The 26,739-nt window shown below is 36.6% G+C and overlaps 2 protein-coding genes across 10 annotated transcripts in view; one reads left to right on the top strand and one right to left on the bottom strand.

The window, feature by feature from the left end:
- LOC119868419 (melanoma-associated antigen B18-like) overlaps positions 1-26,739 on the bottom strand; it is a 273,155-nt gene that overhangs the window by 94,166 nt on the left and 152,250 nt on the right. The window lies entirely within an intron of this gene.
- The window catches only part of LOC119868421 (proteasome maturation protein-like), a 135,730-nt gene that overhangs the window by 91,506 nt on the left and 17,485 nt on the right, over positions 1-26,739 (top strand). For 3 of the 7 annotated variants that reach the window (XM_038587121.1, XM_038587120.1, XM_038587122.1), the window contains one exon: positions 23,762-23,824. The gene's annotated coding sequence lies outside the window, so the exon portion shown is untranslated. Of the gene's footprint in view, positions 1-19,087; positions 19,197-23,761; positions 23,903-26,739 lie in introns of those variants that run through there. The other 4 variants (XM_038587118.1, XM_038587119.1, XR_005386202.1 and 1 more) reach the window with 3 other exon arrangements.

Raw genomic sequence — 26,739 nt, 5'->3', positions numbered from 1 at the left:
ACAGGAGGTAATTTTGCATTATTTAGTCCAAAATGCCTGATACTGAGCAGATGGAAGTTCAATTTGTCGGCCCTAGGGAATAAGAGAGGGCCTTGTATTTTGAAAGATGAGACAACTGGGAAGATTATTAGAATGCGAATCCTGTTACTGGAAAAGAGAAAACACAAATCTGCTTTCAAGGGTCATACAAAATCCATACTAAAAGCTGGCTTGATTTAATGTTGAGTCGCCTAAGTATCAATCTAGACAGAATCCCATAAATTCTTTCCAACATAGGAGGCAAGTGGGAAGTTAATTATATTACATTAAGTTGTACCTAAATTACTCCTATCACACAAGGTCTCTTGGAATTTGAGTTGTAAAATTATGGGGAAAGAAAAGGAATACTTGCATAGTTGGAACCAGATGATTACTCTGAGAAGTTCTTTTAAAGTAAAACAGTTTGGGGACACCTGGGTGGCTCAGCGGTTAAGCGTCTGCATTCAGCTTGGGGCGTGATCCTGAAGTCCCGGGATCGAGTCCCACATCAGGCTCCCTGCCTGGAGCCTGCTTCTCCCTCTGCCTATGTCTCTGCCTCTCTCTCTCTGTATGTCTCTCATGAATTAATAAATAAAATCAGAACAAAAAAGTTTAAAAAAATAAAGTAAAACAGTTTTTAGGTTAACAGTTCCTAATCTGCCCATACAATATATGCTTGAAGAGTATGAGAAATATATGATGACTCATCTGGCTGCAGGAGTAATAAGAGGAACACCAAAGGATGTGAGGCAATAGTCAATAAACCCAGTGTCACTCTCCAAGGAGCAGTAGTGCCATGAATTTGTAGAAGTTGGTTGGATGTATAGTATTGATATGCCTCAGGGGATCTTTTTAATAAGCAGGACTCCAAACAAATGACTAGAGTTATCTGAAAACAGAATCCAATTTCCTCTCTCAATAATTCCTTTATTTTAAAGTTCTCTTCTAAAATCACACACACAAAAAATGAACAAACTGTTCTGTGACGTGAAACCATGACAAAAGCCATGCTGAATGAACTAATAAAGGTGAGAGTTTGAGAACTAGATTTTGGTGGGTATGGTGTCTGAGGGTGATACCATACCAACTTAAAGACAGTAAAACCAGCCCCAAACTTCAATGGCTTCAGAGGACAAGGCTCTTGCACACTTAGGGAAGACTGGCTCTGAAGTGAGTGATGAAGCTCAATCTCCAGATTGGAGGTCTACAGATCCTGCAGTGGGAAGTGGTGCCTAAGTTTCAGGAGGGGTAGAACTAGAGAGGACAAGGTTTGCCATAGTCTGAACAGCAAGGAGAAGAGCATGTGAGCACGCGCGGATTTCACCTAAATTTGATATCATTTTAAAAAATTGACCTCACTAGCTTTTGCTTTTCTTCATTAGTTTCTCTTATTTAAATGTGAAATATGTTTTGGATGTGTTCTATTCTGTGTAAAAAGAATCCTTACAGTCTGCCTTTAATCAGCTTCTCCCACCTCCTTTTGAAATTATGGTACTTTAGACCAGTGACTCTTGATTACTTCATATCTTGACAGTTGCTTAAAATGACACATTATCACTTTTCTCTCCCATATCTCAGTAGATGAAGCTTGTGTTACTACCTAATGCCCAATATGTATTTAAATGGGCTTTGTTTTGGAGACTCTGGTAGTCTCACAAGTTCATCTTCTTTTTTTTTTTTTTTAAGATTTTTATTTATTTATTCATGAGAGACACAGAGAACACGAGAGAAGAGACACAGGCAGAGGGAGTAGCAGGCTCCATGCAGGGAGCCCGACGTGGGAATCGATTCCGGGTCTCCAGGATCAGGCCCTGACCAAAGGCGGTGCTCAACCACTGAGCCACCTGGGCTACCCAGTCTCACAAGTTCAAAAGATCTTTGTCTACATCTTGTCAAATATGTATATGAGGAATTGCCACAGCAAACTCGGTATCTCTTCTCTTCTATAAGAAATCTTGGGCAGTCCCCGTGGCTCACCGGTTTTGCGCCACCTTCAGCCCAGGGTATGATCCTGGAGACCCAGGATCGAGTCCCATGTCGGGTTCCCCGCATGGAGCTGGCTTCTCCCTCTGCCTGTGTCTCTGCCCCTCTCTTTCTCTCTCTCTCATGAGTGAATAAATAAAATCTTTTGAAAAAAGAAAGAAAGAAAAGAAATCTTTACCACTGTAAGATATCTACTGTCAGTTCACAGAGCAGGAACCACATCCATTCAGTTTCTTTTCAACACATAATCTACTGATGGATTGTGAAGTGTAACCATAAATAATTAACTCCATGGTCTTCCTTTTGAAAGGGACAAGTTTTTAGTCTAACAGATTTTTAATAATTATTAATCTTTTTTTTTTACAAATTTTATTTCCTTCTTTTTTATTACTATCATGAATGAAGTAGGAGATTATCTTAATCTAACTATGTGTATCTCTCTATATAGTGATAAGAAAAAAGAGATTCTAAGAGAATTAAAGTGCAGGTCTAGATGTATTTGTTAAGTTACAAATCCTATATTTGCTATAAAGATCAGCATGTAAGTTTTTAAAACTTTCATGCAACTTGGTAACAGCTACAGTTTCTTACCATTCAAGGATATACTTTCGGTAAGATTTAGTCATCCTGAAGTTTTAAGAGACATGTAAATATTTTACCTTTTTGCTGGAATGTTAGAGTGATTCACTACTATCTCAAGCTATATATTATTCCAACTCAGCCGTGTGTGACATTTCAGACTGGTGGTTGAGAATCATGAATACCATTGAGCTCAGTCTCAAGAGATATTTAAGTTTCAAGACTAGAATTCAATGTTTACAGGACCCAATGTTTAATGATCTGGACTTCTGTCTGCAAGGCTTTAGGTCTGTATAAGCTTTACTCTTGAATCTTAAAATTATTTATGCAAACAACCAGACATTACCCTTATTCAGATATCTTTTAAATAGTAGATATCTTTTAAAGGACAGTGATAGTAGTAGTAATAATATTGATAATAGTAAATTACATATGTAAAATACTTGTTTGCCAGGTCAACACACATTACATAAATTATCTTATTAAACCTACATCCTGGGCAGCCCGGGTGGCTCAGCGGTTTAGTGCTGCCTTCAGCCCAGGGCCTGATTCTGGAGACCCGGGATTAAGTCCCAATCAGGCCCCTGGCATAGAGCCTGCTTCTCCCTCTCCCTGTGTCTCTGCCTCTCTCTCTCTTTCTCTTTGTGTCTATCATGAATAAATAAATAAAATATTTTTTAAAAATAAAATAAAACCCTACATCCTACATAATAACTCTATGAAGAGATATTTTGATGATTCTCAATTTACTTAAGAATAGTAAGACCAGAAATGTAATGTATATCATGGTGACTATAGTTAATAGTACTGTATTGCATATATGCTGAGTAAATTTTACAAGTGCTCATCATAACAGAGAAATTCTGTAACTGTATATGATGATGGATGTTAGACTTACTGTGATTATTTAATAATATATACAAATACTGAATTATTATGTTGTATAACAGAAACTAATACAATATTGTATATCAGTTATACCTCAATAAAACAGTTAAAACAAACAAACATACCTACATATATACATAAGAAGACCAATACTTGAAGTCCAAAGAGATAAATTAATTTGCTCAGGGCACAAAGCAAATCAGTGGCCATTTCATTATTCCATTCAAGTTTTCCAATTCTGATCTTAAGCTAGCAAAAACTTCTTCATTATTTATAGTATATTCTCATTTAGAAGTTTGGAAAATGGGAATAGAATAAAGGAGATGTAAACAATCTCTTCTTAATTTAATTATGTTAATTTCAATTCACAATGTGTACATCAGCTAATCAATAAAGGCTTATTATACCCTGGTAACTGCCTAACACCTTAGAATATGAAGACGAATATGATACAACACTGCCTTTAAAGGAATTTAGTCTAAAATACATTAACTGTTTTTTTTAGTTAAATTGCTAAGAACTTTTTAAATGCTAAAATTTAAACATATATTTTTTAAGATTTTATTTATTTATTCATGAGAGACACAGAGAGAGAGAGAGAGAGGCAGAGACACAGGCAGAGGGAGAAGCAGGCTCCATGCTGGGGGGCCTGATGTGGCACTTGATCCCAGGACTCCAGGATCATGCCCTGAGCTGAATGTAGATGCTCAACCGCTTAGCCACCCAGGCGTCCCTTAAACACTATTTAAACTGAAATAACTTGAAAATATTTATAAGTAGAATATTGATTCATTCAGTAAAATACAAGTCAAGAAAAAGTACATTCCATTTCAGAAATTAAAACCAAATAAGAAAAAGTTAAAGACTTGTGTAAAAGTTCTCAATGGTAGGACAACAGTAGAATCTCACCACCAAATTGCAATTAAAGAAGTAAAAGCAATGTTGAGAATCATGGAAGCTGCAATTCTAAACTTAATTCCAAACAACAAAAACTAGTTAGTGATGTGGACATGGAAGGGATCTTGGAGGAATTTAACATGAATTGGGATAGTTAAGTGTAAAGGAAATGAAATCGAGCATATTTAGATATGGTCAAACTTCGAGAATGCTTAAAATTCAGAGAAAATAGTGAAATGGCTGGAAATGCCAAACAAACAAAAAATCTAAAAGGAATCAGAGGATTAAAAAATCATGACAATTCTAAATAGTATCATTAAGAAAAAAAAGATGATTTTAAAATTCCTAATTGAGATTCATATTTGAACTTAGAGGTACAAACGGAACTAAAAAGAACACACTTGTATATGTGATTTTTTGAAACTATATTTTTAGGGACTAATGACACTTCTCATGCTTTTGCATACATTTTAGGAGGAAGTGTTACGCTGCTAATAAACAACAAAAATGTGTGGTAACAGTTCAGTAATAAGAAATTACTGAAAAACAGAAAAACATGGATGGATTTTTCAAAGATTATTTTGAGCAAAAGAAGGCAGTTATTATGATTCAATTTATACAAAGTTCTAGGATATGCAAAATTGATGAGTTGTGATAGAAATGCGAACAGTGGTTGTCTGGAGAGAGACTGGAATGGACCAGAAAGAGTTACTACAGAAATTTTTGAGATGATGGAAATGCTGTGTATCTTGATAGCAGTGTGTGTTATATGGGTATATACATTTGCCAAAATTCATTGAACCGTACATTTAACAACTGCAGATTTCTTCATATTCAAATTATACTGAATGATGTGCTTACTATTTTCTAACTAACTCTTATTTGATAGTTTGTATGTTTTACCATTCAATTTCAAGTCTTGCAGCAACTCTCTGAGAAAGGACCCATTATCATTTAAGAAATGAGAAAACAGAAGTTAAATAACATCAGAGGCAGAATTGGAATCCAGGATAAGCTGCCTGCTGAATAGGAACTGTTAATTACCACTCTATTTATTTTTGTCTTCTGTGAGACACAAGTTAATTACAATTATATTGGCAGAAGTATTATATTATATGAAGCTGATTTCAGAAAACAGTGTTTTTATATAATTATGTACTTGAATAATCAAATAAGTTTTAATTCAAAGTTAAAATATGAACACTGTTAGAATAAAGGAGTAAGACAGTTGTTAAGTATAAATAAGTTTCCAGTAGGAAGAATTTTATTTACAAGGGAAAACTTAGTAATTATGTTTGGTTTGTGACTGAGTACCTGGGTAAATATCTTTAAAAAAAATTGATTTGAGGGATGCCTGCATGGCTTAGCAGTTGAGCATCTGCCTTAGCTCAGAGCATGATCCTGGAGTCCCGGGATTGAGTCCCATATCAGAGTCCTCCCAGGGAGCCTGCATCTCCCTCTGCTTATGTCTCTGCCTCTCTCTCTCTGTGTTTCTCATGAATAAATAAAATCTTAAAAAAAAAAAAAAAAAAGAATTGATTTGAGAAAGACACAAATCAAAGAAGATTGTGTCTTTTTTTAAAAGATGGTATTTATTTATTTGAGAGAGAGATATAGCACGAGCAGGGGGAGGAGCAAAAGGAGAGAGAAAAGTAGACTCCCAGCTGAGCCTGACTTGGGGCTCCATCCCAGGACTTGACCCCAAGACCCCAGGATCATGACCTGAGCCAAAGGCGAACTCTTAACCTACTGAGCCACTCAGGTGCCCCAGAAAATAGTGTCTTATTCACTGTACTTGTATGAGGAACAGAATACCCAATAAAAAATAATAATACAAACAAACATAGTGGTGAAAATTAAGAAACATAAATATTCAGAAGTCCTTGGAAGTATAATGGAAAAACCAGAGAAATAGGAATTTAAACCTGACTCCACATGAAATGTAGCTTTAGGTACATTGCAAAATTGTGCTTTCTGCAGCACTACCCAAAGAGTTGTTCCATCCAATGATGCACAAAATACATAAGGATTCAAAGCCAACGGCCAAGAAAGAATTCTTGAGACATCTTTGGTGCAAAAAGGTGGTTTCATTAACACAGGGGGAACAGCACCTGTGGGCAGAAAGAGCCACATGGGGCCCATTATCTACTTTCAAATTGGGAGGGGGTTAGGGATAGTGTAAGTCTCTAAGGAATTTTGGAAGCAAAGTATCCAGGACCTTGAGGGGGCTAGCGATTATTGGGAAAGCGTTGTTTATTATCGTCTAATAAAACCTTAGTCATGAGACCCTTCAGATGTATATCAGTGGGCCCTATGCTTGGGGGATGATTGCCAACATAGATCTTGGGAGGTTTAGAGATAAAGAAATTTTCAAAAGGAGTTTTTATATGTTAAAGTAGATTTACAGGATCCTGGGGGTGGGGGGCAGACAAGGATTGCCTTTTGCTCTTAGCAAAGTATTAATATCTAGGCAGCTGAGTTCCTAGAGGAAGGCCATTCTGTTTGTTTCAAGGACTTGTCAATGGGCTCTAGGTAGTAAAGAAATTTAATAATTTCTCTTCTGCCTTTGTTTCCAATATCACGAATGTCAAATATATAGAAAATTAGAGGCAAAGAGTTATATCACTTTGGAATACTGGGATCAACAATACTTCTTAGAAGTAATAGCAAGCTAAGGCAAAATATGAATCTCCAACACTGGGATATGCAACAGAGGGTTTTCCAAATATATTGTAAAACTATTTTGTAGATTATTTTAATGCAAAAGCACTTGTGGAATATACTTTAGAATTTTAGAGGATTTGGCTGCTTTTAATGTAACAGTTCACAGTAACTAAGATAACTAAGAATAAACAAAGATTATAGTAAATGATTGAGCATGTTTATATTTATCTAGAAAAATAGTATCTAATGAATATTTGAACCCCTAAATACTAAGAAGCTTAGTGATTCAACTCAGTTGCTTTCTTTGAGATCCTGCCCCACAAAAGGTAAACTTTTGTATTGCTTTTCTTGAATAAGGATTTTATACTTTTTAATAAGTAAAATTACTTTCAATTTGTAAAATTTATGACAAATGATTCAGGACAAGCTCAAAAATCAATAGAAGTCCAAAGATAATAAAAGTAGAATAGCAACTACCTGCTATAAATGAGGTCAGATCTCATATTGCAATAAATTATGTCCAAAGACAATCAGAGTAGGTTAGATATGATCAAAGAAACATAGTAAAAAAATTGTGAGAAGTGAGACAATAGAAGTTACGTATGAGAGTGAAGGAAATACATATGCTGATTTTTCAGAACAGGAAAAAGAGTGGGTAGTGGGAAGCATAAATGAAGAAGTTCATTGTAAAACCTCAACATAATTGGTACATTTTAACAGTATTAATTAGTTAATAAAAAAACAACTAAGCTAGAAAAAATGGTAGTAAACAGAAGCCAAATGGATTATGAAAAACATTCTTTTTTTGGTAGATTTCCTAGATTGATAACTACAGGAATATTGCAGGTATTATATTTTAATTTAAGGAAAAACTTGTATTTTCAGAATCTCTAATGAGATCCCATGAATGAGATTTAAAGTAACAGTAGATACTTGGATTTCTTGTCACATAAACAGTCACAGTATAAATTAGTAGCTCATTGTCAATTGTGCAGCACTCTATAGGACATGCTCCAGGTTTGTTTCCCTTAAGGCATTCTGTTTGCAAAGGCAGAGAAACATGCTGGTGTGATTCAGGACCAGTTACCCCCAAATATGACACCTTGCCATATTGAATATTTTAAGCTGAAGGGGTTTGAAGAAATAGCAGAAGCAGGGAAGGTCACTGTGACCTTTCCTGCCCCTGTCTCCTGAAACAGGTCCTAAAACTCTCATGTGAGAGGTGCCCTCTGTATACTAGAGGAAAGTAGTATCCTTGGTCTCTGAAGTCCGATTCCAAAAGAAATCCAAACAAACAGCACCTGCTCTGTATCCCCAGTTTACTACATTTACCTCATAGTCTTTGACCTAGCATATTTCTACATGACTATCCACTCTTCCTCAAACCTAGCATAAAAATATTCCAGTTTAACTGGTTCTTTGGGCCTGCATTTTGTTATGAAACCTCCCATGTGACATAAAACTTAACATCCAATGAACTGGTATGTTTTTCTTTTCTTTTTTTTTTTTTTTCTTAAGATTTTGTTTATTTGAGAGACAGAGAGAGAAAGAGCATGAGTTGTGGTAAGGGGCAGAGGGAGAGGGAGAAGCAGACTCCCTGCTGAGGAAGGAGTAGGGGTAGGGGGCTAGATCCCAGGACCCTGAGATCATGACCTGAGCCAAAGGCAGATGCTTAACCCACTGAGCCACCCAGGCGCTCTGAACTGGTATGCTTTTCTTCTGTAACTCTTTGTCAGTTTAATTTTCAGACCCAGCCAGGGACCCTAAGGGTTAAGGAAAACTTTTCATCTCCTACAATGTTAAATAATGTTTAGGGAGAATGAAAACTAAGAGTAATACTAACATAATTGGCAGCAGAAGCAACATTAAAAACATACCAAATGTACCAGGATTATATACCAGAGCCCGAAAATGAAATTTAACTGAGCTGAATGTCTTGTCCTATAATGTGGTTCTCAAATAGTAATTAATCACCATTAAAAGATAAGGAAAACATGGATTGACAAGTCAAAGAATATCAAGTTTCACTTCTAAAGAAGTTCAGTTAACACAGTTAAAAAATTAAACCAAACCAAAAATAAAACAAAAAATGAAAATCTAACATGGCAAAAGGCTACAGTAGTACAGCTACAGTCTCAAGAAAAAGGAAACTGGTACCTCACTGTTTTATATTGGCCAGAGTAGATGCCAAATTTTGTGTTTATTTCCAGTACCACATTTCAACAGGGTATTCAAAAAGCCATACTTGATAGACAAGAGAGAGAGAGTATAAAACAGTGAAAATACTTGTGAGGATCACTTTAAAATTTCAAGATAATAAATACATAATGAATGTAACTACGAGTTATGAAGTGCCCACGAAGGGAGGGCAGAAACAATGCCAGTGATGGAATTAATGATTTCTACTACAGTATACTCTGTTTTCAAATAGCTTATGGATTTGAGGTGCCGGGGTGGCTCAGTGTTGGTTATGTGTCTGCCTTCGGCTCAGATCATGATCCCAGGGTCCCCCAGGACCCCACATCGGGCTCCTTGCTCAGCGAGGAGTCTGCTTCTTTTTTTTTTTTAATTTTTTTTTTAAATTTATTTATGATAGTCACACAGAGAGAGAGAGAGAGAGGCAGAGACACAGGCAGAGGGAGAAGCAGGCTCCATGCACCGGGAGCCCGACGTGGGATTCGATCCCGCGTCTCCAGGATCGCGCCCTGGGCCAAAGGCAGGCACCAAACCGCTGCGCCACCCAGGGATCCCCGAGGAGTCTGCTTCTCCCTCTTCCTCTGCTACTCCCCCTGCTTGTGCTCTCCTGTGCTCTCTCTCAAGTAAATAAATAAAATCTTTAAAAAACAAAAACAAATAGCTTATGAATTGTCATGTGGAAGCAAAAGTGGACAAATATAATTGTCAGATAAGAGTCCGTAAAAAGATACTGAAGTGTCCCCTAAATAATACACAAATGCTTTGATCCAGCATTTTATCTCATGGGTATATTTGTGCAAGTGGGCAACAGAAGCAGACGGTCAAGGCAAAACTGTCCTGACAAAATAATAATTATGCTAATCATGAAAATAAATGAAGCAAATCAGCTGATGTTTGGGTTATATATGTAGTATACACCAATACTAATAGAACTGAGCTCAAAGAATACGGAGCCATTTACAAAGAGAAAAGGAGACGCGGAAGGGACCTAATACTTCTATTTAGAAAGAGTGCCTGGGGATGAGGCAGGGTAAATAAAGTTGTGGAAAGTATGATTGAAATACGGGGAAGTCATGCAGAAGCCAAATAAGGCTGAATGTTCCCCCTCTGGTTTCAGAAGGCCAAAAGGGAATGAAGAATAGAGCAGCCAGAGAAACTTCAGGTAAAAAGGAAAAAATATTTCCTGTCCTTAAAACTGGCCCAGAATGTTTTGGTTGCCCAAGAAATGAATGTTCCTTCTCTGAGAGTGTTGAAGCATAGGCTGAGTGTGCTTTTATGAAACAAATATTATGAAGATGCTTTAAGAATTAATTGTGGTTAGGCTGGGAGACTGGTAGTACATTATACTACCTTGCTGACTTAACACTGTCAATTATCAGTTGAGGCATCTTGGACAAGTCACATAATTTTTGGAACTCAAAATACTCATCTTTAAAATTAGGGCTTGGGGTGAGGGCAGGGCGCCTGGGTGGCTCAGTGGGTTGGGCATCAGACTTCTGATTTCAGTTCAGGTTGTGATCTCAGGGTCATGGGATGGAGCCCAGGTCAGTGGGGCTCTGCTCTCAGCGGGGTGTCTGCTTGAGATTCTCTCTCTCCCTCTGCCCCTCCCTCTGCTTGCACTCTCTGTCTAAAATAAATAAATCTTTTTTAAAAATTAGGGCTTGGGACGCCTGGGTGGCTCAGCAGTTGAGCCTTTGGCTCAGGGCATGATCCCGGAGTCCCGGGATCGAGTCCCATATTGGGCTCCTTGCATGGAGCCTGTTTCTCCTGTCTCTGCCTCTCTCTCTGCCTCTCTCTGTGTCTCTCATGAATAAGTAAATAAAGTCTTTTAAAAAATAAATAAATAAATAATAAAAAAAATTAGAGCTTAAAAATAAAACGGGGAAGGAGTTAGTGAGAAATCCTTTTTGTCCTTCTCAGAAGCGTTTTTTCTTTTTTCATTTTATTGTTCAGTGTTAAATTAGTGGTAGCTCAACTGATTGCATTTCCTTAATGCCTGTTTTCTTTGCACATGGAGCTCTGCTATCTTTGTCGGAAGAGACAATGATTCAACTTATTACTTAACCCTAGAAGCAAAAGGAGGGGAAACCATTTAGATGCCAGCACAGCTGCACAAACAGCTTTAGGGCCCTGAGGGGTCTAAACTGGGTAAGGGAGAAAAGACACTCTCGGGCAGACAGGCACCAGAGCCAGAGGTCAAGATGGCAGAGCCGCTGGCTCTCCTTGTCACGTTACCTTGGACCCATCTGGGAGCCCTGGCTCTGCTGGTATTTCAGAGCTGACTCTGCTCTGGGCTTTCTCTCGGTGTGTTCTTGCCTCCTTTGGTTTCCCGGGGCAGGTACGTTACATGAGAAAATGGAATGCCAGTGAGACTACTTGCTAATCATGACTGGAAACAGAATGGAGTCCTCTGGGTGGTGGTCCAGTGTGGTTCACAGACTGGCCAAAGAGCCATCTCAGAGGAGGAGGGGACAAAGTGAAGTCGCAGTATCTTGGGTCTTTAATCATCCTGTGCCTTGGGTTGACTTGTGGCTCAGAGTGTGAGATTCTCTGGTTCAGATCTGAGGTACAGTGGTTGTGTGGAGTGAAACTGAGGCAAAAAATTGGCAGGAAAGAAGGCAATGTAAAAAGGCAGTGCCTCAGTGATGCAGTGGTTCTCTTAAAAGTCATTTCCTTGTTGTTTTATGGGCTATAAAATCTTTGAATACTTCATTCTTTCACAAATCGCTCTTTAGATGTAAATGAGAGCTCATAACAATGAAATATCTAACAACAAAATGTCTTTTAATGGATCAACTCTCCGGTGGGTCTGCAACACTCTGCATGCCTAATTAGAGCTGGTACCAGAGAGGGAAGCTGCAGGAAGCAGAGGGCGATAGGTTTCAGAAATACCTACGGTTCTCATCCCAAGTCAGAGGATTTCCTTCTGGACTTTTCTGGGCTTCAAATATGGAATGTGAGGAGATGAGAAAGAAGAATTGCTCTACATCATAGGCTCAGGTGATGAGTAGGGGGGTGAGGGGTTTTCCTGGCATTTGTTGATTTTAATTGTTTGTTAATGTTTCATGAGAACCAATCTCCAATATCACAAAATACAAAAACAAAATAACCTACAATATGAAGACATTGACCAACATATTTTTTAAAACAGTGATTAACACTATTCAGAGTGTGGTGGGTATATTGCAGAGGATTTCAACTTCCAAGTCTAGGCTTTAACTATGGCTCTGAGGCTTCATTACTTGTTTGACCAGAGGCAGGTCACTCAAGCACTCTGCCTCAAGTGATTCATCTCTAAAATGGACAGCAGGTCCCTTTATTTGCCTCTTGAAGTGAGCTTAAGACCTTTTTTTTTGTTTTAAAGATTTATTTATTTATTCATGAGAGACACACACAAAGAGAGAGAGAGAGAATGAGACCCAGGCAGAGGGAGAAGCAGGCTTCTTGCAGGGAGCCCAATGTGGATCATGGGATCATGGCCCTGAGCTGAAGGTAGACGCTCAACCGCTGAACCACCAGGCATCCCAAGCCTAAGACTTTTTAACCAGTGTTTGAACGTACTTTTGAAACTGTGAAAGTTATACAAAGTTTTCATATTTGTTGAATCCCTCTTGTAGAAAAAGAAATCTAGGAACTCAATAAAAAGAATCACTTAATTTTTGCCAATTATATGAGTATAAGCCTCTGGATGTGTAAGCCACTTGAATAATTTATTTTTCTTATAAAAAAAAACTGAATGTTTTTCTCAATAAATAATTTTGCCCAAGCAATATGGGTGATTGTCTTTATATCTCATATCTCTTTGTTTTTTCTTGGTTATAAACAATAATGAAAACATACTGATAACTCTTAGTTATTTGGGACAAATATTTACTGATAATTAAATGGTCCTAATTTTACACACACACACACACACACACACACACACACACACACACACAGGGCACCCAGCTGGCTCAGTCAGGAGAGCATGCAACTCTTGATCTCAGGATCATGGGTTTGAGCTCCACACAAGGTGTAGAGACTACTTAAAATATATATATATAGATAGATATACACATGTATGTATAAAACTATATGTATGTTTCTATATATGTTATGCATGTATATATGTTATATATAAATATGTATAAAATTCTGATATAAGTGAACTTTGCCTCATGGCCCCTTCACCTGGGCAATCAGTAAAGTACAAATCCAGCCCTGCTTGTCAGCACTAGTGAACCCTCTTAAAAACAACTTACCAAATCTTCCTTCTTTTCCCCATAGAAACTGAGTCCACCTCTTATAATCAGGATACGATTCGGGTTCCCACCTAAATTCCTGTACCCCAAATTATATTTCTTTGACTCCACATAAACACTTTGCCTCTTGAGCTGGTTTCCTGTTTTTAGGTTGAGAACTACAACTCTGAAAATCACAAGATGGCAAAATTTAAAGGGATTTATGTATCACCTAACACCAGTCATCACTATTCATTTTAATTTATTTCCCTCACACCCTTCTTTCCAAGTGCATTTCAGTTTATTTCCAAACACTCACCGCAGTAGGGGAACTCTCTACTTCCTGAGGTAGGCAACTCCCCTTTTCAGGATTTTCACTTGATTTCTTAAACTTTCCTTTATTCTTAATAAGTTTGAGCAGTTTTTTTTCCTTAATATTTGATGGATTTTCTTCTTCCAGGAACTAATCTTCATAGTTCTTTCCTTATCTATTTTCCTATTTTTCTTATTATATATCTTTAGATAAATGATTGACACATAAATAAATAGATATCCCTTTATCAGCTGTACAAATTGGAAATGACTTCTCCAAATATGTATCCTGAATTTTCATTCTTTTCCCAGTGTCTATCGTTAATCAAATATTTTTGATTTTCAGGTAACAATTTCTTCTTATAGTTTTGGATTTTTAGTCTTAAGAAATTCTTCCCTACCCAGGGTTCATAAAGATAGTTCTTTATACTTTCTTCTACAGTAGAAAGCTTTAATCTTTTAAATGTTTATTTATCTAATCCAACTCAATTTTTATAGTATATGTGGGTAGGGATCTAATTTGCTTTTCCACAGAGATCACAAATTCTCTCAGTGCCTTGTTGAATAATCCACCCCTTCTCAATTTCTACATTTTCTATTCTTTTAGTCAGGATGTATATTGCAATACCAAATCTGTGCCTTAATTACAACCATTGCTTTCAATGCTCTGACATGTAATTGGGCCAAATCTCTGTTTTGTTCTTCTTCAGAGTCCTGTCTTCTGCTCTTTCATTTATGTGTAAGAATCAGTTTAAGCATTACCATGAGTATCACTATTAGGATTCTGATTAGAATAATTGGAACCTAAAGATAGTTTAGGTTTGTATTTAGATCTTAAATGTATTAAACAGCTTTACTTAGGTATAACATTCACACATACACTGAGTATTTTCTAATACCTATTATTATTTTGTATTTAATCCATTATTATTTGAATGGTTTTTTAAATGTCCAAGGATATAAATACTTAAAATTATCTTTTATTTTTTAGTCTTTTAAAACATAAATGCATTGTGGTTAAAGAATATGATCTGTATTATACCATCTCTTGAATTTTGTTGAGACTTGCTTTATCATCTAACACATGATCAATTTCCTTAAATATCCTATGTGTTCTTGAAAAGAAATGAGAATAAATTTTTTTTGGTTTAGTGTGTTATATGGGTTAATTAGGTGAAGCATATTAATCTCCTCCATTTTTACTGATTTTTATATCCCTGATCTATCCATCATTAAGAGAAATCTCCCACTATGTTGATGTATTTGTTTATTTCTCTTTTATGACTATAAATTTGTGGCATAGTTGTTTTGATACCATGTATTTTATGCACACAAGTCTAGAATCTGCATGTCTTCTTGATAAGTTGAAACTTTCATTATTAAAACATGATCCTCTTTATTACAAGTAATACATACTTCTTTGTGTTCAAGACTATCTTATTTATTATTAGTTTATATAAACCAGCTTTTATTTTTATTAGTATTGGCCTGGTATGTATGATTCTACCCTTTGATTTTCATACTTTTGACTTTCAAACTTCTTTTCAAAATCCTAAAGTTTTGAGGGTACCTTTTATATAAAACGGCTAGATGTAATAAATTCAGAACTGGCTCTCTTTTACTTTTAAATGGATATTTTTGTCTATATGTACTTATTATGATTACTCAAATGAATTTACTTCTACTCTTAATTATTACATTTTCTATATATCCTGCTTTGGGTCATTTTTTTGTCCTTTCCTTTCTGCCTCGTTTTTGATTAAGGTTCTTTTTTTCTATCATTCAATTATTTTCTTCTAAGAGATTGCAATTTACACTCTTTATATATAATCTTTTTTAAAGTCAAGGTAAGTATATTTTTTGCCTTTGTGGTGCCATGCTCTTCTTTTCATTTAACATCAGAGTGAGAATGTAGCTCCCTTTTTAGACTCTGGTGTAGGCAGACCATAGCTCTTTCTCCTATCTTCTAATCCTGAACAGACAACAGAAATAAAGCTCATATTCATTATGCATTTGCAGTTAACCTCACCTTGAAACTTATTTTGAAAGTCTTCCAGTTGTACTGTTTGCACTGTTTTGAAGTTGGAATTTTTTCTTGCCATTTCAGGGGTGCATTAAATTATTTTCATGTATTTCATACAGATTTTTTTAAAGGTGGTCATTGTTATTTAGGGTATCTAACCCATTGTAACACCAGCAACTAATGCTCCTCAGAAGAATTATTTAAGTCTCTGTGCTTGTAATCTACAGAGTCAATGCAATCCCTCTCAAAATACCAACAGCATTTTTCACACAACTAGAATAAATAATACTAAAATTTGTATGCAACCACAAAAGACCCTGATTAGCCAAAGCAATCTTGAGAAAGAAAAATAAAGCTGGAGATATCACAATCCCAGATTTCAAGGTATACTACAAAGTGGTAGTAATCAAAACAGTATGATAATAGCAAAAAAAAAAAAAAAAAAAAAAAGACACAATGAAACTGATTAATGGAACAGAATAGAGAACCTAGAAATCAACCCACACTTACATGGTCAATTTACAACAAAGGATTCAAGAATATACATTGGGGAAAGGACAGTTTCTTCAATAAATAGTGCTGGGGAAATTGGACAGCTACATGCAAAGGAATGACACTACACCACTTTCTTATACCATACACAAGAATAAACTCAAAGTGAATTAAAGGTCCAAATGTGAGACCTGAAAACATAAAACTCCTATAAGAAGAAGTAGGAAATAATCTCTTCAACATCAACCTTAGCAGCATTTTTCTAGACTTTCCTCAGGCAAAGGAAACAAAAGTAAAAATAAATTATTGGGACTACATAAAAATAAACTTTTGCAGTGAAGGAAACCATCAACATTATGACAAAGCAACCTACTGAATGGGAGAAGACATTTGTAAATGATTTATCTGATAAGTGCTTAATATCCAAAATATATAAAGAGCTCATGAAACTTAACACCAAAAAACAATCTGATTAGGAATGGACAGAGAACCTGAATAGACATGTTACCAAACAAGACACACAAGATAGCAGGCAAATGAAAAGATGGTCAGTATCAGTAATCAACAGGGAAAGGCAAATCAAAACCAAAATCACCTTATACCCATCAGATGGGTAGAATAAAAAAGACAAGAAATAAGTGCTATTGAGGATGTAGAGAAAAGGAAACCCTTGTGCACTGTTGGTAAAAATACAAATTGGTATAGACACTGAGGAAAATAGTATGGAGGTTCCTCAAAAAAATTAAAAATAGAAATGCCATGCAATCCATTGATTCCACTATGAGTATTTACCAAAATAAAGTGAAAACACTAATTCCAAAAGGTATATGTTCTCCTGTTTTTAATGAAGCATTACTTACAATAACCAAGGTGTGGAAGCAACCCAAGGGTTCATTGATATTCATTGATGAATGAATAAAGAAGCTGTGGTATATGTATGTGTAGATATAGATGTGGATAAATATAAAGACACACACACATATACACACACACACAAGTATATTACTCCACCATCAAAAGGAATGAGATTTTGCCATTTGTGACAATGTGGATGGAGCTAGAGTGTATTATGCTAAGTGAAATAAACCAGAGAAAGACAAATATATGATTCCACTTATACATAGAATCTAAAAAGCAAAACAAAAAATATGTAAGCAAACAAAAAGCAGAAATAGACCTATAAATATAGAGAACAAACTGATGGTTGCCAGAGAGGAAGGGCACAGGAGTGGGCAAAATGAGTGAAGAGAAGTCAGTAATAAAGGTTTTCAGTTGGGGAATGAATTAAGTTATGAGGATGAAAGGTACAGAATAGAGAATACAATGCATGGTATTGTAATAGTGTTGTATCGCGACAGAATAGCTACACTTGTAGGCATAGTGTAACGTACAGACTTTCTGAATCATTTTGTAACCTTGTGTGCCAACTATAGTTCAATTAAAAAAATAGGGGTGCCTGGGTGGCACAGCCAGTTAAGCCTCCTACTCTTTTTTTTTTTTTTTTAAGCCTCCTACTCTTAATTTCAGTTCAGGTCATAATCTCAGGGTGTTAAGACTGAGCCACACACCTGGCTCCATGCTCAACAGGGGGGGTCTGCTTGAGATTTCTCTTTCCTTTTCCCTGTGAACACACGCACTCTCTCTAAAATAAATAAATAAAATCTTTGTAAATAAGTAAATAAAAGTAACATAGTAACTGAGCAAAAAGATACTCAAACAAATAACTTATTCCAAAGTCATCTTAATTCAAATTACTTAGAAATTATAAAGGAAAAAGACAATACATAAGCTGCTTTCTAAACATTATGTGAATAGTAAATATAATTTATGTGATGACAATTATATTGATTTTTTTAAAGGTTTTATTTATTTATTCATGAGAGACACAGAGAAAGGGAAAGAGGCAGAGGGAAAAGCAGGCTCCCTGTTGGGAGCCTGAGGCGGAACTCGATCCCAGGACCCGGGGATCACACCCTGAACCAAAGGCAGATGCTCAACCACTGAGCCACCCAGGCGTCCCTATATTGATTATTTTTATAAATATTATAGAAGTTCAAATTGTTACTGTCATAATTAAGTAACCTCCATCTCTGTATTCCCAAATTTCTTCTCTTATCTATGTATTAAAGTGCTTGTTAACTAAAGAAAAGCAGAAAAATCTCTGCACTTGTGAAAATGGAGACAGATATATTTAAAATTTCCAACATAATCTCTTCAAGGATCTCTAACTTTCTTTTATTTCAACTTTGAAATATAAACATTCACAAATTATAGCTTCTCGAAGGATCTATTATAAAATATTTGCTTTGGGCTTGTCCAGCAATGAGTGAGGTAATACATTTCTGAATCTTCCAGGAAACAGAATCTCCTGTTTAAACTCTTCTTTGACCATGAATGCCCTTTCTGATTCCAGGGAGAGTCAGAAAAACGAAAGACCTATTAATGAAAGTTAGAACCCAGAAAGTGAAAGTTGACGATCTAAGAAGTAACAGCACCACAAGAACCACTGGAATTACAAGGCAGCCTTCCTTGACAAAATTGAAAATCAACCATGTGGACTGGGGAGATTATAATTGTGTCTTTCGGACTGACACTCTGAATTGAGGAGGCTTTTGTAGATCTGTCCAATCTTTGTGATTAAGGTCACCTCATTGCTAATCCCCTTCTACTACTAAGCAGGTAATAAGGACTTAGTGTGATGTTTGTGTTAGAATGGTAGGAGGGTGACATTTTGTTCCAGTTAATATTAGAAGATACAATACATATCCTATCACCAACCCCTCTTAATTAGAATGCCTATTTCACCCTACAGGGTTTTAACATCAATACACTACATTCTTGAAGAAATTGATTCTCTGTTGCTGAAAGAATTTTTGGAGTTAAGTTCTGCCGAAGTCCTGGAAATCAATCCTAATGGACAGGTAGCTGCTCTGTGATTAATAAAACTGGTCGGCAAGAAAAAAAGAAAGTGCCAGAGATTTCTATGCCCCGTAAAAACTGCTCATTAAATCAAGCTTCATATAAAATTGATTTCGACAAAAGAGTTTTCTTTGCAGATATTCTGGCACTTTCTGATGGGAGAGTATCACAATTGTGCAAGTGCATATCTATTCTCACATATCTCTCGCTTCCTTTCCTGTCAAAGGCAGACAGACATTTAAGTGGAAGGCTAATTTTCCTGAGAATAGATCATTCCCATTATGCTATAAAGTGAAGAACTCAAGTTGGGGCCCTCTTTTTAAATTTAGGACACACAAGAAATGTACAGAAGGCTTCTCAAGTTCCTAACAAAGATATCATAAAGAGTTTAATTAAAAATAAAATATTTGAAAAATTCCATTAGCTATATACATAAAGAACTTTTGAAATAACAAAGGATGAGCAGCACCAAAAAATATAAATGTTCACAAAAAGGACTGTTAACTTTACTGCATATAGACACACACTCAGTAAAAGTTGCTTAACTTGCTAAAAAATAACTCATTTTTAAAATACCCAGATCCACATTACTAAATCAGTATAATCAGCAACACAGTAAGGGAGAACTCTGACCTCATTTTTCTCTGTATCTCAGGTTCTCCATCTGAATGGCTAAGACACATTCCAACATTTCTATGATCTTCCCATCTTGAATAATCCTTGAATCCATCAATTCAGGCTCCTTTTCACAAGGATTACGTGTGATCTCTTTACCACAGAACTTAGATGATTATATAATCTTTTCTTGAATATAATTCAGCAACACCCAAACAAATCTTGGTGCTCTCAAGAGAGAACAAGACTAAACATTATAAATCTTTGATAAATTGAAGGTTTAAGCAAAAGAGATAAATCACCAACAAAGCATCTCATATCAAGACTTTTGTTAAAAAAAAAAAAAAAGACTTTTGTTTGTTGTTATTAACTTGTGAATTTCCTGGAGTCGGAACACATTCAGCCTAAGCCTTTTACAGTCATATTTCCATATCACACAGTAATCCTTTAATGCATACTTATGAAGTTGAAGTGAGTGTAGAAAGAAAAAAAAAACCATTTTTACTAATTTCTTTTTTTTAAGATTTTATTTATTTATTCATGGGAGACACACAGAGAGAGAGAGAGAGAGAGGCAGAGACACAGGCAGAGGGAGAAGCAGGCTCCATGCAGGGAGCCCAACATGGGACTCGATCCCGGGTCTCCAGGATCACGCCCTCGGTTGAAGGCAGCGCTAAACCGCTGAGCCACCTGGACTGCCCCATTTTTACTAATTTCAAGGTCTGATGCAAAGGAAAAGGGGGAAAATCAATGAAAATATTTTTAAAAGACACGAATTGGTAGAGAAAGAGGTTTCCTTTCTTAATCGGGAGGATGTTGCAAGAAAGAACAAATAAAAATGAATGATACAGGAGTACTTGCTCATGGATGATTCACTCATTCAAAAACAAGTTTTGTCTCCTGGCATTTGTCTTTGCTCATATGTATGTTGTATGTGTATTTGTGTATTTCTAGATACAGATAAATATAATACAGATGTGTAGATATAATAAGCACCTCTGTTAATATAACAGAGTGGTTCAAATAGTATGTTTATAGATGTGCGTGTGGAGGGATATATATATATATATCTGCTTAAAACTAGGTTACTATTCTGATTGTATATAGTCCATTATGCATTTTTTAATACTTTGAGTTTGCTGATTTTCCATTTTCTTACTGACAGAAAGGGTCCCAGCCAGAAGGGAAATACATGTCTAATACCTTTAGCTTAAGTCTAACTTCTCTGGAGCCTATGTCCATTTTCTTAGATAATCACATCATTCTGCTGTAATCATAGTTAATCTATTATGGTATGTGTCTTTTTTGTTTACATTTTTCTTTTTGTGAATCAGTGCAATTTTCTAAGATAGAAATCAGGTTTTATTCCTCTTTGCATTGCTAGGGGGCAGGGACAGAGGCAGGTTAAACTGAGAGGAGAAAACTACTGTCCTTTTTCTTTTTTTTTAAGATTTCATTTATTTATTTATTTATTTTATTTATTTATTTATTCATTCATTCATTCATTCATTAGAGACGAAGAGAGAGAGAGGCAGAGACACAGGCAGAGGGAGAAGCAGGCTCCATGCAGGGAGCCCAACGTGGGACTCGATCCTGGGACTCCAGGATCACCCCTAAGCCGAAGGCAAATGCTCAACTGCTGAGCCACCCAGGCGTCCCTGTCCTCCTTTTTCTAAGTAGTTCATGAATGGGAGCTTTACATGGTTAAAGTTCACATTGTCTGCAACCATATGACTGCTTCAGGAGTGTGGTCCGATTATGAAAATTATATTCTGATTACATACCAATGACAGGCAATAATTTGGATGGGACATAATGCTGAGAACTGTGGAGAACATTAGTGAAAACTGCCTTGTGTGCATAGATTTTACTGTAGCATCTCCGCCAAGCTAAGCAAGTTATAACTTTTGCTCTAAAAAAATTATCAGGGCAGCCCGGGGGGCTCAGCGGTTTAGCGCTGCCTTCAGCCCAGGGCGCGATCCTGGAGACCTGAGATCGAGTCCCATATCGGGCTCCCTGCATGGAGCCTGCTTCTCCCTCTGCCTGTGTCTCTGCCTCTCTCTCTCTGTGTGTGTCTCTCGTGAATAAATAAATAAAATCTTTAAAAAAATTTTTTTTAATTTTAAAAAATTTTAAAAAAGGAAAAAATAATTCGCTAGATTTCTTTATTTACTCTAATTAGTAGTGTGGCAGGAGAGGGAAGTTTTAGGGAGCAGGGTCATTTACTCTCCCTCTGGGGGTGGAAATGACCAAAACATCATCTTCTTCTTTCTGACCCTGGCTAGTTTCTAGAAGGGTGCAGTCCAGAAAAGGTACAGGTATTCTACCAACATGATCTATGGGGGAAAAAAAGCTTTATGATGGTCATAAATCTCACAGCCTCTGAGAAAAAGTCCAGAGCGGGCATGTGATGCCATCCGACTGACACATATAAATGATGCATTTTCGGCTAGAACCACAGCTCATCTCCATAATCCACACAGCTGCTGAGAAGACAAAGTGAGAAATGCCATCTATCCAATGCCATGGCTTAAACCAAATAAGCTGTAGTTAATCATTTGTGGACCTCCCCAAATAATAGGCCCAGAAAGTAAATACAAACGGTAGACTGCAGTGATCTGGGGAATTTTGTGGGAAATCTTGCATTTATTTTTTTTTTTGCATTTATTTTTAGTTTTAGTTTTTAAAGATTTTATTTATTTATTCATGAGAGACACAGAACACGAGAGAGAGAGGCAGAGACACAGGCAGAGGGAGAAGCAGGCTCCATGCCGGGAGCCCGACGCGGGACTCGATCCCGGGACTCCAGGATCGCGCCCTGGGCCAAAGGCAGGCGCTAAACCACTGAGGAAACTGGGCTGCCCAGAAATCTTGCATTTATTTATTTATTTATTTATTTATTTATTTATTTATTTATTTATTTAAAATCTTGCATTTATAAATAAAACTGTGAACAACCGGTACTGGTATCTATGTGAAAGCATCAGTACCATACATGCCTTTTATTTCACTAGCATTTCATCTGCAGGAATAAAGGCTCACCTTAGATGTGAAGCTATTGCATACACTAGTAAAAGGTTTTATTTAAACCTGCAGAAGCTAAATTTTCTTAGAGCACCAACAATTCCTACTTCAGCTAAATTTTGTAACCAGAGATAAGAGGATTTCTATACAATTTCAACTACTTCACTTATTCTGCAGAATTGACAATTGATGGTACAGGTGTCACAGGGGATGGGAGATTTTGGGAAAATTTTTGGGCTTGTTGGAAAAGAGACACACAGGTTAACACATAGAAGTACCCTCCATAACATCCTTCCAATGTTCAGTCCCCACGCAGGGTCCATGAGCTACCGAACACTTAGGAAACCAGTGGTAACTGCAAATGGCAACTCTGCTTTTTTTACAGTCTTTGCCTCAGTCTATTTTTTTCTGCAACCCTGAACCTCATTGTCCCTCCTGTCAGTGCCCAGATAACTGTCCTCTTATTCCACTCTATTGAGGAAATAAATGAAGGCTGAGAATGCAAACAAAAGTTGCTGACCTCCTTTTAGTTGCTCATTAAATATGACTTGAAAATGAAATAGAGAAAAAAAAATGAAACAGAGTGATAAACCGCTGAACAGATACATAGCACGTGCAAAATTCACTCCTATTATTATCTGAAATCATGTATATGGAAAGGTATTTGATGCAAATAGGAAAAAATGCACATATATTCAAGTTAGCTTGGATCTGATACATTTATAAGATTTGATTATATGCAAAATCAGTGATGCCACCAGATGGAATAACTAATTGGTTATTTATCATCAAAGATATTCCCTTCTCCATTAGAACTTTTAAAATATGTTTTCAAATTGGTACTTCCATGTAGATCTTATCTTTTCTGTAGGTTTTAAACCTTGCAGGGTAAGGCACAGGACTTAAAATCTGCTTTTGCCTCCCCCAGGACCAGGGATGCTGTTGCCACCTACGGCCTGCGGATGTTGTTTGAAAAGCACAGGTCTACAGTGTATGTTCTCATTCATTTGGGGAATATAAATAACAGTGAAAGGGAATATAAGGGAAGGGAGAAGAAAAAGACTCCTAACTCGGGGAAACGAACTAGGGGTGGTGGAAGGGGAGGAGGGCGGGGGGTGGGGGTGAATGGGTGACGGGCAATGAGGGGGGCACTTGACGGGATGAGCACTGGGAGTTATTGTGAATGTTGGTAAATTGAACACCAATAAAAAATGAATTTATTTTAAAAAAAAAAAAGGAATCAGGCTTTCACTTATTAGCATAATCATGCTTCCTCACTCCTGCTGGCTCTGCAGGGGTACAAAGATGCCCCCCACCCCCATAATGCCTTGCCAAACACTTCCACTCATTCTCACTCCCACTGCAAGCCACCTGCCAGGGTCAGATCCAGCAGTCTTCATGCCCCCAAGCAAACCCCTATTGCTCAGCCAGGCACTACTTCTGAATCGTCAGACCTTGGACCATTGGCACTTCCAGCAGGATTACTGGACAGAAAAGTCATGGCTATGCTTTAAAATATTTATATTAATTAAAAGATGATGCCCTGACTGAAGAATAAACTTTCTATGTTAAAAACACTGAAACATGGTCAACAAATACTATAAACTCTCTAGGCAAACAATTCACACTGTAGAGATATAAAAATAAATTGTAAGACTAATTGAGACGGCCCACATACAATATGTGCTTGTGTAGCTTCAGGTTACATTATACTTTTTATAAAAATAATAGATCTTTTTAAATAGTAATTTTAGATTTACTTATATGTGGTTTAAAATTATAAAATACCTCAAATATCCCAATACCAATAGCATAGGAAAAAATATAACAGTCATCTATGTGCCCACCCATATAGATTAAACAGATGTGCCCTTTTGCTATGTAGGCTTTAGATCTTTCCAGAAAAGGAATAGTAAGTATTTCTGATTAGAAAACTAATTTGGGCCTAGAACAACATCCAAACTCTTAGTGTAGGGTTTAGACATCTCCTTGCCTGTCTTTTTGGATTCTATCTCTCTTCCTCTCATTCTGTTCTAGCTGGGCTTGCTTACACACTCCTTTTTTCTGTTGCTCAAACATTCCAATTTCTTTCTCTACTTGTCTTTGCTGTTTCCTCTGCTTGGAAAGTATTCTGTTCCCAAAGCCCTGGGGACTCCTTTTAACAGTCAGAACTCAGGTGGAATTTCACTACCCTAGGGAGCCCTTAACTATCTAACATATTAAAAAAAAAACAAAAAAAAACAACAACAAAAAAAAACTAACATATGGTCCTCATTTTAGGATTTTCACAGCCCTTATCACTTTATGTAGTTATCATTTTTATTCATTGCATTTTTCACTGTGTCTTCTTTAAAAAGTAAACTCTATAAAACATGGGATTAAAATGGAATCCAGAACAGTGATTTTTACATGATCACACTCAATAAATATTTGAATGAGCGAATCAGTGCTATGGTGAAAATCCTTACACACTAAACTTTGTATACATCATTGAAGATTTCCTAAGCATAATGCCTTTGAAATTGTTTTCACTAAATATGTTAGGATTTGTTATCATATTGCTAAATTGAATTCCAAACAGGTTTTATAAGGGCTTACACTTCGAAAAATAGCACGTGTCATTATTTTTTCCTGCATTTTTATCAATTCCAGGACTCTTGTCAAGTCTCTCTCTCTCTGTCTCACACACACACACACACACACACACACACACACACACCATACACATGTCATCAACATAACTGCCAAGTTTGGGGGGAAATAAGAATCTTAAGAATTTTTTTGAGAACTACTGAAATTTGGGCTTCTATGATGCTCTGTAACTTTTGTACTCTAGCTTTTTTCTTCCAATGGAGTATTCATCTCCTTTTTCCATATGACTCTTGGCATGCTCACAATTTTCTCATTTTTAGTTTTGTGACTTGTATGAGGGTGTATGTGCATCTTTCAAAAGAACAACCATTTAGCTCAAAATATTTCTTCAATAATAATTTGCTTTCACAACTGGTTATAACTTATTTTTAAGGCCATGTAGTTGGAGGGGCACCTGGGTGGCTCAGTCAGCTAAGTGTCAGAATCTTGATTTCAGCTCAGGTCATGATCTCAGGGTTGTTAAGACTGAGCCCCGTGTGAGGCTCTTTGCCAGAGTCTGCTTGTACTTCTCCCTCTCCTCTCTGCCCTTCCCCTTGTTCTCTCTCTAAAGAGGAATAAACAAAATCTTTAAAAACAAAACAATATCTGTTGGAAAGACTATCCTTTCCCCATTGAACGGTCTTGGTATCCTTGTTAAAAAAAATCATTTTATTTCATATTGAGAGTTTATTTCTGGGCTCCTATTCTATTCTGTTGATCTTTATGTCTGTCTTCATGCCAGTACCACACCACTTTCAAGACTACAGCTTCTCAGTAAGTTTTGAAGTGTGGAAGTGTGAAACTACCAACTTTGTTCTTCTTTTTCAAGATTATTTTGGCTATTTGTGGTCTCTTGTTATTCCGTATGAATTTTAAGATGAAGTTTTCTCTTTCTACAGAAAAAATTCACTGTGATTTTGATAAGGATTACATTAAATCTACAGATTATACAGGATAATACTGACATCTTAACACTAAAACTTCCAATCCATGAATATAAGATGTCTTTTCATCTGTTTGTTTGTTCTTTAATTTTTTTTGGCAATGTAGGTGTGTAGGTTTTTCTTAAGATTTTATTTTATTTGAGAGACTTTGCAAGCAAGTGGGGGGAGGGGCACCAAAGGAGGGAGAAGAATCCCAAGCAGACTCCATGCTGAGCATGGAGCCCATCATGGGCTCAGTCTCACGACCCTGAGATCATGACCTGAGCAGACACCAAGAATCTGATGCTTAATGGACTGAGCCACCCAGGCACCCCAGCTCTGTAGTTTTCAG

The sequence above is a fragment of the Canis lupus genome, chromosome X (assembly GCF_011100685.1).
Source record: "Canis lupus familiaris isolate Mischka breed German Shepherd chromosome X, alternate assembly UU_Cfam_GSD_1.0, whole genome shotgun sequence".
Classification (NCBI taxonomy): domain Eukaryota; kingdom Metazoa; phylum Chordata; class Mammalia; order Carnivora; family Canidae; genus Canis; species Canis lupus.
The sequence above is the reverse complement of the archived record's forward strand: the minus strand, read 5'-3'. Positions and strand labels throughout refer to the sequence as shown.